The sequence below is a fragment of the Schistocerca serialis genome, chromosome 4 (genome assembly GCF_023864345.2).
Source record: "Schistocerca serialis cubense isolate TAMUIC-IGC-003099 chromosome 4, iqSchSeri2.2, whole genome shotgun sequence".
Classification (NCBI taxonomy): Eukaryota; Metazoa; Arthropoda; class Insecta; order Orthoptera; family Acrididae; genus Schistocerca; species Schistocerca serialis.
The window spans coordinates 51,171,865-51,187,353 of NC_064641.1; positions in this window are offsets into that span (position 1 = coordinate 51,171,865).

A 15,489-nucleotide genomic window follows, 5' to 3' on the forward strand; every position below is an offset into this window, starting at 1 on the left:
GCCGCTTCTCGGTGTCGCATCGGTTTTCATGCGATCTTTGAACTGTTGAAATCAAGCTACAGCTGCCTTTGGTTGTCTCAGTGGCATCGTTCCTGTTCCAAACCGTGCAGCACGATACTGAGGCCATGCAGCATAATACCACACATTTCCTGCGCTCTGCCCACCCAGCAGCCGTGGCCCCATCACAGAAGCCATCGCTACGGACCATTGCCATTCTTTCCCTGAAACACCTCATCTGCTTGGCTGTTGCCCCTTCTCCAACATCAACGCTACAGCACATGACACTCCCGGTTTCGCGACAACACCTAGGAGCTGTGGTCGACTTTCCTTGACTGACTTGCGGTGGTCTAGTGGTTCTAGGCGCTCAGTCCGGAGCCGCACGACTGCTACGGTCGCAGGTTCGAATCCTGCCTCGGGCATGGATGTGTGTGATGTCCTTAGGTTAGTTAGGTTTAAGTAGTTCTAAGTTCTAGGGGACTGATGACCATAGATGATAAGTCCCATAGTGCTCAGAGCCATTTGAACCTTGACTGACCAGAACAGTCTTTTGTTGCTTTCTCCATCACTGAAGACTCTCGCAAACGAACTCTTCATCTCACCCAATCGAGTGCTTCAGCCTATTCTTGTGTCCCTCAATCCTGAGGTTAACTTTTCCCCTCTTGTATGTTCACTTGTGGAACTAGCTCACTGCTCATCATGCTGCCCACAACGGATCTTGTGCTCATGTACACACTCTCTCTCTCTCATGTTTTCTTCTCTGTCATCTCTGGGCTTCCAGCTGGATGTGCCTACTTGTCCTTTCTCTCTGGACCGTTACTTCCTTGGGCACCCAAAGCACCTTTGTTGCAGGTTCCACTTCTGGAACTGGCACCCCCTGCTTCTGCACTATGGTCTCCGCTGACTCTTACTCCATTATCTCTGCTGGCTCCTACACCTCAGTCTCCATCGGCTCCTGCTCCATAGTTACCACCAGCTCCTGCGCTTCAGTCTGCAGAAGCTCCTGTGATACACATGCAGTCGTCCTTGGTCCAAGGCTTGCCACTGGCTCTCACGCCACTGGCTCTAGCTTCTTGGTGAGCCCACCCAGAGCTGGCCCTCATGATGCCAATGCGTCACTCTCTCCTGTCAAAAGAAGTGCAGCCTCCACCACTACCCCAGCACTGCAGGCTGTCAGCCACTGACTCATGCGACATTTGCGTATCTCATTCTGGCCCTCCCGATGCTGGAACGACCCTCTCTTCAGTGATCACTGGCCCCATTACATCTGGTCTGGCTGCCACCACCGCTTCGGCACCTGCCTCCCTAGTTCCGCCAGTCCTTACTTTCCTGCTTTTCATCTACTGGCTTCCATTTCTCCTTCTTTTCTCCCATTGTGACTGGTCTCCAAGGACCTACATGCACAAACGTGCGCACTCATATGCACTGGCCCACAACTCTGCACTCTCCATCACTGCATCCCATGCACACGTGGTGCTGGGGATCTCGCTGTCTTCCTTGTGTTCCCTGGTATCTGCACTGTAATGTTTTGCTTTTCTCGTTCTACAGGCAGTCCTCTGGCATGCACTGCATATCCCACAGGTGCTCGCCCTGCACTACTGTAGCCCAACCGACGTTCTCAGCTGCCTCCTATTGGGCACCATCAGCTTCTTTTGGCGCTTCCAGCGCTGCCCTCGCGGAAGTCCTATTGCAAGTCTCATCCGTGACTCTCCTGCCGCCTTCGATGGTACATCTGCCCTTCCATGAGGACGACCTGGCATCTCTTCTTCTGCCGCAGCCACTATTGCGCTGTCTGCCTCCATCCTGGCAGGACACTGTATGTATGAAAGCTCTGCAACCCATGAGGGTTGGGGAGTGGGGGGAGAGTTCAGTATATGCTGGGCTGGGCCCTGTCATCCTGTGTTTGGATTTGGTCCGATAGTAAACGCCACCATGGACCGCTACCATCATTCACGAGGAGCACACATCAACGATGGTGGTCCTCCTATCAGGGATTAGCTTACATCTCTGGGTCACGTGGTCGTCGAGAGCACGCAGATATCCCTCTGGTGTGGGGTACTTAAGCCATGGCGCAACCACCAGTAGCCAGGTGCAGTCACAGCTCTGCAAGAGGCCACTCTTTTGGTTCGCCTAACCAACTGTTGGAGCTTCATCTGGCTCCGCGCCATGCGAATTCATTCCACTACACTGCCCAGCTGCTATGAACACTCTTCATGGTACCCAGCGCTATGCTCTAGTTGTGCAGCAGTGATCATCACTGACGTTTCTTTGGACTTCAATTTTGTTTTCGTATGATTAAGGACGATAGTTTCTTCTTTTGTAGAACTTTACTTTTTGTGATGAGGCTACAACAAATTTCATTGTCAAACTAACTGCAGAATCATCAGTCACCTACCTGGAGTACAGACTAGTGACCAAATCTATGAACATAAAAGACTGCACAAATGAACGTTTGATGTGAAATAGGAACTCAGTGAAAAAAATGTCTTATAGTGGGCGGCACTGGTGGAATTCCATCTAAAATTTTCACTCATGAGAATGTGTTTTCTGCAGGCAACGACGGTCCAAGAGTGGTTTACAGGCTGCGAGGGACGCAAGACATCGCGAAGGATACAAAGCGATGACAAGAAGAAGCGGGCAACTATTGGTTTCCTGCTGGGGTTGGATTTCTGGGAGAGAACCTGGAGTACTTCACAGAAATAGGGAACCTTGATAGCAGGCACTAAGCTTAAATATTGAAGAATGTGATGCTACCTTCAGTGTGAATGTCATACAGTGAAGGAGAATTCACATTACAGAAAGATCATTCACCTGTGCTTAAAGTCCACATTTGTTCAGCGAGAAATGTATGAAACAGGCATCTACACATGGACTGGCCAACACGAGCTGCTGATATGAATCCTGTGTAGAACATGTGGACTGAGGTAGCACAGACACTGTCAGATAACCGCCCACGAAACCAACTGGCTACAGCTTGAGCCCTTTGGGAGTGCATTCCTGCAGTCTGGAAGGAAGTTGCCTCCTTTGGTAATTACATCCGATGCCTCACAGATTCCGTACCAAGACACGTGATTAGAGTAAGAAATAACTCAGGCTTCTGAACAAGATGATAGTGAACTGAAAGCATTTTAATTTCTTTACTTGGTCTTGTGCATAATTTTCTGTCAGTGAGAGCCAATGGAAGGTCACTGGCGGCACAAAACAATCGAATCCGAGATAATAAAATATGAGTTAGTTTCCCTTTAAGTTACATTTTTAACTAAAATAAGTATCTTTTAAATATATTTTTGAATATTACTTTTCTCTTTCTTTTTCTCTCTGCCTACATACATAAAAAGTAATAAATTAAGAGGGATGTTTTTAAGGTTTTTTGTTATTACAGCTTCATCTCTCTCTTCCTCTCTATTGTTATCCTCTGTGTAGTCCCAAAAATGGGTAAAAGGTTTCTTTTAATATTTATTTCTGTCCCACCTATCTCTCTTATACTCTTGCTTACTTGCCGTTTACTCTGTCCTCCTGAAAGTAATAAACAAATCAACCAGTCACTGTTAAAATTCTACTTTTTCTTTTAATGTAGCCCTCTGCTTCACTCCTTTTTTGTTTTCCTTCTCATCATTCCTCTCAAAAACTATGAAACACATTTTCTTCAACTCCCCTGTTCCATTACGCATTCTTCTTCCTGAAAACATTCTTATCTTATCCCTTTCCTCTCTCCCCTACGATAAAACAAGCTGTGACATACTTTTCCACAAGGCCAAATTTTCTTGCTTTTCAGTTTTTTTATTTTGCACGTCTACCCTCTTCCCTACTCCTCCCCTTGTCCCTTCTTTCCTCCCTCCCTTCTCCCCCCCCCCCCCCCCCCTCTGTCTCATACACACAGAGACACTACACCGACACTTAGCAACTGTCTCTCTCTCTCTCTCTCTCTCTCTCTCTCTCTCCCTCTCTCTCTCTCTCACACACACACACACACACACACACACACACACACACACACACACCACGCACGCTCAGAGGTGTTAGCATCTAGAGTATCGCAGTACAGAGCAGCATATCGGTCTCTCCAGATGGGTATTTGGAACCTATAGAGATTGAACAACCTATGTTTCGAGTAGGGAAGGACTGAAAGCACTGTAAGTAATGTCCCCGTACGCAGGCGCAGACATTCATCAGCTGTTCCGCCTTCTGAAGGAGTGTTGTGTTTCATTGCAGAGGTGCTATACATTGCGGCGGCTCCCAATAGTGATGGCTAGTCGTAAATTTTGTAGACTTGGAAACTGGAGATGTAGAACAAGCTGGTGTTGTTAATCGGAGGCACCACAGAGCGCAAATATCTAGCAGTTGGGGGCTTCTTAAAAGGAGAATTGACTGTATTACTTTTGTTTGAAATGATGAGCTTCACGTTCTGTGACTGCTGGATTTTTCTTGCTTCAAACATAGGTCTAGAGAACTTTTCTTTTCTCAGATTTTTGAGACATTTCAGTGTTGTAGCTGGAAGTTAAGTGGAGACAGTTAACTGGAAACCAGTAGCAATGAATGTTTCCAGTTCAGTGGTAGGAATCTGGAACTTGACATAATACAGTCAGGTTGCAACAGAGCTGATAGCAGTATGTAGGTGATAGCGTTTCTATCCTCGTCACATGGGAAAGGCGAGGTTAATGACTAAACTATTACGGTAATACTCAAGTGTTAGGAGCTGATCCGCATCCACTGATAAATTTTTCCCAAAATGAATCAACAGCCTCGTGCAGTCATTGCACACCTCACGCACCGGGACTACGTTGACGTTCGTCATCATGACCAGATTTGCAAAAGTGAGAAAACGTCTTCAACGCGTATTTTGTTGGTTAAAGCAAAGAACTGAGAAGACTTCCGGTGCAGAGGTTTTCTTAAGATTTCCTTGCCCAGTTTTGGCCTGGAAGTTTAAAGAGGAGGAAAAACGCAGATGCAATACGGTATGCCTACACCCGACTTGGAATCCACAGCTGACGCAGTCATCGCCACAGATAGCGGTGACATTACCACAGGCGTAGAGAGTCACTGTTGCATTCATTGCCCTGTCATTGTCACAGTGATCGCTAATGCAGATTATTTTGGGACGTAACAGACGAGATTAGTTGCATTTTCTTCCTGGGACGACCTCCTTGACTCAAAATCATAAATTTGATAACTCAACCTTACGCGAAAATTACTCAAATTACGTAACGAAAATGAAAGATAATTTCAAGTGAATTTGGCAGGATAATTCTGTGTTACACCAACAAGTAACTTTACGATCACGGAGTTGCCAAACATTTGACAGGATGTTGCCAATTGTACTAGACACAGGAATAACACGTTTGCACAGCCGATGGTTAAAATGAGGGGTTTTTGAGTGAGGAGCGTAGATCAAATCTCAAAGATGCACTGCCGAGACGACCCAGGACCAAAATATCAAAAATTTAGGCCATTCACTTTTACTCTCATTTCTGTAACTTGATTTAGTGGCTTAAGTGTAGATACTAATAAGTTTCAGATACACCGAATGCAAGCTGAAAATCATAAATCAAAAGCTGTTACAATTGTTATTGCTTTTCTGTCTTAAGGGTACCGCAAACTGAAAAGCTCATTCATTACAAAAAATGGTTCAAATGGCTCTGAGCACTATGGGACTTAACATCTTAGGTCATCAGTCCCCTAGAACTTAGAACTACTTAAACCTAACTAACCTAAGGACATCACACACATCCATGCCCGAGGTAGGATTCGAACCTGCGACCGTATTGATAGCGCGCTTCCAGACTGAAGCGCCCCTAGAACCGCTCGGCCGCACCGGACGGCTCCAAATGTTTATTAAGCTCAAATAATACACAGGAAGATGGAACAATTAAATTTTAGATTCCTCAAAATAGCCACCCTTTGCTTTCATCATTGCCTTGCTCACTCTCGGCATGCGCTGCGTCAGTTTTGCCGAGGTTTCAGTTGGAATTAATCTCCATTCTTGCTGCAGGACCTCCCACAATTGTGACCCACTCATGATTTCCCTTTTTCGAGTCCTCCTGTCCAATTCATCCCTTAGCAACTCGATTGGCTTACAATCAGGGGATTGGGGCGGCCATTCCATGTTTTTCAATATTTTACGAACCTCTAGAGACTTCACATAGTTCTGACACAAGCAAGACGTATGTTTTGGGTCATTGTCTTGCTGCAAGACAAACCCTTTCCCAATCAGACGCAAACCAGATGTCTTTGCATGTCGCTGGAGAATGGCATGACAATTCTTTTGGTTCATTTTTCCATCTATTTTCACCAAATCGCCGACTTTATTCCCTCCAAAGGATCCCCATACCATCACAGAACCCCTCCATGCTTTACAGTTGGAATTACGCATTGAGGATTCAAGCGTTCATGGGGTAAACGGTGTACAAATTGACGACGTTTACTTCCAAATATTTCGAACTTGGATTCATCAGTGAGTAAGACTCTTTCCCAGTCCCCCGCTGTCCAATGTTGGTGTGTCTTAGCCCACTGAAGTCTTTTTCTTCTTGTTAACAGGGTACAACAGTGGCCTCCTTGTTGTTACATAACCTCGGAGGTTGTTTCCTGCCAGGCTTCATCTCACGGTTGACTCACTCGCCGGAGTATCCCTGGTTGCGTTTAGTTTAGCAGTCAATTCACGCATAGTTTTTAATCTGTTACGTTTACTGGTCACTACCACATACTTTTCCTGGCGTTCTGATATTTTCCTGGGTACTCCTGAGCAAAGACGATCTCCATAGGAGCCTGTTTCTCGATGCCGGTGTATGGTTTTGACAGCTCCGCTGATGGAAATCATCAGTTTCTTTGCTATTTGTCGGACACTATTGCCTTCTTGGTGCGAAGTGATTATTAATACCCCTGATTCATAAGGAATCAGGCACTTTGGGGCCATTTTCAATTACTTTCGCGGCGTGTTATACCTTTATGCAAATGCAACTACAAGTGAACAGAAATGTAAACATCGTACCTCAACATAGCCTTGCGGTCTACTCGCGCCACCTGGCGTGTTTAGTAGAACTGCTTGGACAGGTAACGTCGATTTACAACAAACGGAGTAATACTATGATGTTTCAATATGTATGTATATGTACAATAATTATGTGTACAATACTGTACGTGTCATTATTAACAGTCATTTGAGCTTGCTACAATAATTATGTGTACAATACTGTACGTGTCATTATTAACAGTCATTTGAGCTTGCTATTCCGCATTCTAACCAATAATTCACATAGATCACTTTCATCTTGCTCCGTTGTAATACGCAGCATGATGTTTCCAAACTTATGGAGGGCAGTATATATGAGCATCACCGAATAGTAACTACTAGAACTGAGTGCCGCATTAAGTAATTAGTAAAATATTGTGACGCTCTGAAGGGCTCTTTGATACCGTATCTTTAAATTAACAACAGGAAAATGTCGTAGCTTGGAGTGGTATTTACGTCCAGCCTCACACAGCTGTGTTAAGGAAGATGATTGGTAGGATTCAGATAGGAGTCGGTGGTGGAGTGCATGGCAAATATCCAGGTAATATTAAATGATTATGCCAGACTACCATCATTCTATAACAGGGGTCTTGTAAGCCAGATTATAACCCACACTTACTTTCTACCATTTAGAGAATGGTCCAACAGTGTGAGAATCTACACTTACTTACTCGACACATAACATAGACAAATGATGTCCTAGTTATTCACAGAATTGTGCCCTACGTTACACCTTCCAACCGACACCGTCATTTCTTCCACAGCAAACACTGACCTTATTGTGGAGATGATAAACAAGAATAACAGAATATCAGACCGCCTTACATCCCATCTGCACCTCGTCTTCCCTCCAACCAAGCTGTAATTTTTCAAATATTATTAGCCTACTCGTAATACAATATTCTGTTATTTGAATATAATTATCCATTTTAGTTAAACCCCATTGGTGAAGAGATATTTTGAAAAGGCTTACCACTGCTACATAAACGAAATGGTTAGGTGGAAACCCTTGAAGTGTTCCAAATGTCCCAGACCAGTCAATAAGTCACCAGATAGCTCTGTGACATGTATTCATGTTTGTCCAGCTATTATTGCTCACTGGCTCTTGTTCAAATGAATAATTTTGGGGTCGCACAAATAGAGCAAAACCAGAATGACAAATAAACATGGACACATAACTTGAAAAACCTGAAAAGTCCTTAGGAAATCGAAAAATGGTACAGCAACAGATTTAGATGATATGGGAAATGAACAAATTAAATATGTTGGTACCAAAACAAAAGGCATTGCTTCCATAAGTCTTCTCGTGTTAATTGGCCCCTAGATTATGGAGTTTCCCCTAAGATGTGTCTCTTACATCCTCTTAGAAAGACTGTGATAACCCTAGACCAAGCTTGTGACCGACAACGCAGCTCCAATGCAGTACGGCGAGAGGCCTCAATGCATGATCCACAGATGGGCGACGATGCAAATGGGCGATTGGTGCTGCAGTGTAGGGGGACTAACTGTTGTAATGAAATTGAAATGCCGGCCGGAGTGGCCAAGCGGTTCTAGGCGCTACAGTCTGGAACCGCCCGACCACTGCGGTCGCAGGTTCGAATCCTGCCTCGGGCAAGGATGTGTGTGATGTCCTTAGATTAGTTAGGTTTAAGAATTTCTAAGTTCTAGGGGACTGATGACCTCAGAAGTTAAGTCCCATAGTGTTCAGAGCCATTTGAACCAATTTTTTTGAAACTGAAATACATAGTTCCGGTGAGGTAGTATGGGTAGTGGCTACACTTGACAAGTGGAATAAATTAATAATTGATATATATATATATAATATATATATAATATATATATATATATATAATATATTATTCAATCTGCCCTCGATATGTTGGCAAAAATACATCTTTATAACAGGTATTAGGCATAGAGCTTTGTCCAAAATTGTATTGACGGCTTTCTAAGGAAATTATTGTGGTGTCTTCATCGCCTCTGTAGAATTCTCGTTGAGTCTTGTACCGTAGAAACAAGGGAGATGATGTTACTTAGTGGCCGGTATCCTCTATCTACAATGATGATATGGGATGGCCCAAAAAGGATGGTCACATTTTAAATAACTATAACTCCATCAGTTTTACAAATTAATTTTATTCAATTACGTAACTAAATGCTCCCAGGCACCCAATTACAAGAACTAAACACAAAAAATCATGTACGGAAAATGACTTCCGGAAGATGGTGTCCTTCCTCGGTGATGCATCCCACAAGTCTTTCCTCGAAATTTTCCATCACTTTCACTACTGTTTCTTCTTGAATTGCCATAATTTCCGCACTGATTGCCTCCTTCAGATCAATTAAGTTTCGGGGCTTCTTTACGTAGACTTTTGACTTTAGGTATCCCCAAAGAAAAAAATCACAGGCTGAGAGGTCAGGTGATCTCGCGGGCCAGTGGACATCTCCAAAACGCGAGATGATGTGGTGGGGGAACATCCGCCTTAAAACACACATGGAGTCATTGGCTGTGTGGGCCGTGGCCCCGTCCTGTTGAAACCAAATTCGATCTCGATTTACATGTAACTCTCGCAGTTTCGGCACCAAAAAGCTACGTAGCATGTTAACGTAACGTTTCGAGTTCACTGTGACTGTAGCGTTGTTCTCCTCAAAAACATAAGGACCAACAATCCCCAGTCTTGAAATTCCACACCAGACTGTTACCTTAGCACTATGAAGAGGCTTTTGGTGCAATTCTCTGGGATTATCTGCTGCCCAATACCTGCAGTTTTGTTTATTGACATAGCCGTCTAAATGGAAATGGGCTTCATCTGACATAAGAAGCACAACATCATTATTAGAGTACAAAATGTCAAGCATTGATTCACAAAATCGTCTTCGCTGCTCAAAATCACGATCATACAGCCTTTGCGTGATCATAATTTTGTATGGGTGAAATTGTAACTCACGGCTTAAAATACGCTGCAACGAACTACGGCTGAGGCCTAAAGTTTGAGCACGACGCCTAGTGGAACGACACGGGCTTTGCAGCACTGACGCTCTAACATCATCAATGTTCTGTGGAGTAACTGCCGTACGTGTACGCCCTGTAGATTTACCACTTTTGACAGACCCTGTTGTCCGGAATGCAGTCACCCAACGTGATATGGATCTGCGATCTGGAATGGGTCCATCACGCGCTACACCAAAACGTTGTCGAAACAATCGTTGCACAGTAATAAACGATTCATCATTTCTGAAAAACTGTTCCACAGCAAAAACACGATGCTCGACCGTCCACTGCGCCATCTCGTGGCAAACTGGGTGTAATGGCCGACTTGCAGACGGCTGGCAGTGGTCCCCCCTCCTCACCTTTCAATGGTACTACGCAGTTCAAATCCGACCATCCTTTTTGGGCCATCCAGTATTTACAGAGTTCTTTATTGACACGAATAGGAAGCTACTTATCTTCACCAGAGTCCACATGTTGTGGTACAAGCTCTTCCGTAATAGTCCACGTTAGCCTCACTGCTGGTGAAGTACAAGTCCCACTATGCGATGAATGAAGACGCCAAACTGGAGTGCGAGTTGGTGTGTCAGAGACTGAGCTAGTGACTGAGTGGCTGCGATAGTGAGTGGGACTGAGACAGACTAGCCCTCCGGTCAGCGTCGGCTATCTAAATACTTGCAGTCGGGAGGGCGTTGGCATTGTGTTGCTTGCAAGTCTGTCTTTGGCCTCTCTCCTGATAGGTGCGCTTAGTCCAGCACTTGCTATCGATCTTCTTGCTACATCTTTGCGGACCAGTGTGCTGGCGACAGCTTATGCCAGCACATTCCTCCTCCCCCCCCCCCCCCCCATATGCTGCACCGTTGTGTAGGGAGGATGCAAACGACTGTGGGGAGGGAGACAGGACACTGGACTTAGAGATGAGCAGGGAGCCGTGACTGTGGAGATGGCGTACTCCCGACCATTCCTTGCCATCTGGCTTGTGAGGCAACAGGAACATCCTCCGGAAAACTGCTGCCAGGGCACACGTCCAGGCGATGACAGCGTAAGCGACGGCGATGGCGGCTCCAGCTCCATCGGGTCAGCAAGTGGGGATGGCGGGGACGGGGGCGCATCGTTCATCCGCTCCTCCTGGGGTGCCCTGGTGGAACCAGCAGGTGGCAGCGAAGGCTGCGCGATCCCGTGAGGCCGCGATCTGGGGAAGAAAAGCAGCAGAATCACGAGACCAAGGACGAGCACGAATTTGGTTCCGGTGGCGCCGCTGCAAACCATCATGACATGCAATCAAATACATATAATCATGATGGATACAGGGATTAGTGACAACAAGATAGTTGTGACGAGACTGAATACTGTAATGTCGAAACCTATCAAAAATAAAGGCAAAATAAATCAATTTTTTTTTTAAAAAAAGCAGAGAAAAATTCGCTTGACGGCTTTGTAAGAGAAAGTTTGCACTGCTCCCAATCTGACTGTGTAACCGTAGATCAGCTTTGGTTTGAATCCAAAGAAACAGCATAGATGGCAATTGAGAGATCTATAACACATAAATTAATAAGAGATAGTACTGATTCCCCCTGACACACAAAAAGGATCAGCAAAAGCAACGAAAAATGCGTGCTAAATGTAGAAGAACACAAAATCCACAAGATTGGCGAAGTTTTACTGAATCTCGAAATATAGCACGAACTTCAATGCGAGATGTTTTTAATAGTTTCCACAACGAAACTCATTCTCGAAATCTGGCAGGAAACTCAAATAAATTCCGGTCACATGTAAAGTACACCTGCCAATGCCTTCAATGAGCTATAACAATGGCGATATGACTGATGACAGTCATGAGTAACATAGAAGTAGATATCCTCGGTGTAGCGAAGCAGCTTAAATCAATAAAGGCAAGCCTCCGGTCCAGATTGTACACCAGTCAGGTTTCTTTCAGAGTATGCTGATACAATAGCTCCATACTTAGAAATCATATACAACCGCTTGCTCTTCGAAAGATCTGTAACTGAAGACTGGCAAATTGCACAAGTCACATCAGTACCAAGAAAGAAAACAGGGGTAATCCACTGAATTACTGGTTAGTGTCACTAACGTCGATTTGCAGTAGAATTTTGGAACATCTACTTTGTTCGAACATTATGAATTACCTTGAAGAAAATGATTTCTTGACAAATAATCAGCACGAATTCAGAAATTGCCCTTCTTGTGAAACACACTAGCTCTTTATTCTCTTAAAGCAATGAGTACTATCGACAGGAGAAGTCTAACTGATTCCATATTTTCAGATTTGCAGAAGGATTTCGACACCGCTTCTCACAAGCGACTACTGATCAAATTGTGTGGCTATTGAATATCGTCTCAGTCGTGTGAGTGGATTCGTGATTTAGAAAAAAAAAAAAAAAAATGGGACTCAACTGCTGAGGTCATTAGTCCCCTAGAACTTAGAACTAGTTAAACTTAACTAACCTAAGGACATCACACACATCCATGCCCGAGGCAGGATTCGAACCTGCGACCGTAGCGGTCTCGCGGTTCTAGACTGCAGCGCCTAGAACCGCACGGCCACTTCGGCCGGCTTTGTGATTTCCTGTCAGAACGGTCACAGTTCGTAGTAATTGACGAAAAGTCATCGAATGAAACAGAAGTAATGTCTGGCGTTTTCCAACGAAGGTTTAAAGGTCCTCTGTTGTTCCTGAACTACATGAGCAGCGCTCTTAGATTGTTTGTAGACGATGCAGTCTCTTACCGCCTTGTAGAGTCCCCAGACAATCAATACGCACAGCGGGCAACAGTCAGGTTGGTATCTCACAACCATCTTCGATGGACATTGGGGCTCCATTCGAAGAGGGACTCATCACCGATGACAATTCTACTCCACTCAATGAGATTCCAGGCCGAAGACGTGTTTGGAGACGTCTCGGACAGCGGTGGGTTATCGACCGCCATATGGTGCGACAACCAGGAGTGATGGTTTAGGATGCCATTTCTTTTCATAGCAGGAGACCTTTAGTTATCAACCGCGTCACCCTTACTGCACAGCGGTACGTCGACGATACTCTACGTCCTGTTTTTTTTTTCTTTTTGCCCTTCATGGCAAGCTGTCCTGTTGTTCCATTTCAGCAAGAAACGCATGCCACACCCAACGAGAATTTCTGTTGCTGGTCTTCATTCTTGCCAAAGCCTATCTAGGCCAGCAATGTCACCAGCTCTCTCCCCATTTGAGAAGTTTTGCAGCATTATGGACAGAGCCCTCCAACAACCTCGAGATTCTGACGATCTAACCCGCCAATTGGAGAGAATTTGGCACGATAACCCTCAAGAGGACATCCAACAACTCTATCAATCAATGCCAAGCCGAATAATTGCTTGCATAAGAGCTAGAGGTGGACCAATGCGTTAACGACTTGCTCTATTTGTGAAGCTCTTTCTCTTGAATAAATCATCCAATTTTTCTGAAATTGTAATAATTTGTCCGTTTGCAGATGTGTATCATATCTGCTGATTTCAGTCGCATCCGAATAATTCCTTCGTCATGTGGCTCTTTTTGTCACATTTAAACGCCAACTAAATAAAATTTCGTTATTTATGTATTTATTGTTAACGCCCAGCAGTGTATTTTGTAATACTTTTTTCATGCACTCATGGAGAATCCACGTGGTATCTGGAGGAATCTCTGCACACCAAGGTTATTTATTTACTGTGTACCATTTCTGTTGTCCATATTCCGTACAATAATGCAAACGTTGATAACGAGTGCTGTATTTCAGAGGCTACCAATGCGTGGTATTCAGGACGCCCTCAGTTGTCACCTCCTGAATATATGTGGGACGTTTTGCGTTGTCTGCTCTATCGCCAGCAGTCCAGCTACTGCCCGACTGAGAAGCACGGATGAGGAGTGGCTCACCCCACGGTCACATGTAGTGCCGCATGAGCGGGCCCTGCCTCTTGCAGGCCGCGCCCCCTGCGACCTTCCCTGGAAGCGGTGGGGTGACCCTGCGTCAGATGTTTGCTGACACGGATGATTCGGCTGTCCGTGCAGCTGGCCTGGCCTCTCGGCGAATGACTGCCGCCTCAGTCCGAGCCTCTAAATGACTTGAGTGCCGCCCCCTTCAACCGACGCAACGAGCAGATGACGTGCTCGCACCAACCTCTCAAAGAGGCTTTCTTCTCTCATCCGTTCGCACCGCGCCGCACACCATACTGCGGCCTTCCGAAGGTCTTAAGGGTCAGATTATGCGTGTTATTCTGTAGGTGTGCTCATCTATGCTTAATCTGTGGACCGAAATGCAACAGCCGGAAAGAGAAAATGCAGTTTTCCTCACTACAAAATATAAAATGCTATGAAGTTGCAAGATCGAAAAGATGTCTTCTCCAGCAGTTGAAAAATATCCATCTCTTTGGAGTTCAACACAGCGCCATACCAGTCACAGACGGTTTAGTGGCATCAGCTGGTATCGAGCTGGGGAAATACCGGGTGATCAAAAAGTCAGTATAAATTTGAAAACTTAATAAACCATGGAATAATGTAGATAGAGAGGTAAAAATTGACACACATGTTTGGAATGACATGGGGGTTTTCTTACAACCAAAAACAAAAAAAAAAAAAAAAACCATAGTGCTAGACGTGTGAAAGATCTCTTGCGCGCGTCGTTTGGTGATGATCGTGTGCTCAACCGCCACTTTCGTCATGGTTGGTTGGTTGGGGAAGGAGACCAGACAGCGTGGTCATCGGTCTCATCGGATTAGGGAAGGATGGGGAAGGAAGTCGGCCGTGCCCTTTCAGAGGAACCATCCCGGCATTTGCCTGGAGTGAGTTAGGGAAATCACGGAAAACCTAAATCAGGATGGGCGGACGCGGGATTGAGCCGTCGTCCTCCCGAATGCGAGTCCAGTGTCTAACCACTGCGCCACCTCGCTCGGTCACTTTCGTCATGCTTGGCCTCCCAGGTCCCCAGACCTTAGTCCGTGCGATTATTGGCTTTGGGGTTACCTGAAGTCGCAAGTGTATCGTGATCGACCGACATCTCTAGTGATGCTGGAAGACAACATCCGACGCCAATGCCTCACCTTAACTCCGGACATGCTTTACAATGCTGTTCACAACATTATTCCTCGACTACAGCTATTGTTGAGGAATGATGGTGGACATATTGAGCATTTCCTGTAAAGAACATCATCTTTGCTTTTGTCTTACCTTGTTGTGCTAATTAGTGCTATTCTGATCAGATGAAGCGCCATCTGTCGGACATTTTTTGAACGTTTGTATTTTTTTGGTTCTAATAAAACCCCATGTCATTCCAAGCATATGTGTCAATTTGTACCTCGCTATCTACATTATTCCGTGATTTATTCAGTATTCAAATTTATACTGACTTCTTGATCACCCTGTAAATACAGTCTCAGTCCAGTCCCAGGCAGTTAAGAGTCGGTTCTGTGTTATCAACTTTGTGGTAGTTTTGGTAGTTGTCCCACATTCATTTAATGGCCTGTTGGGCCT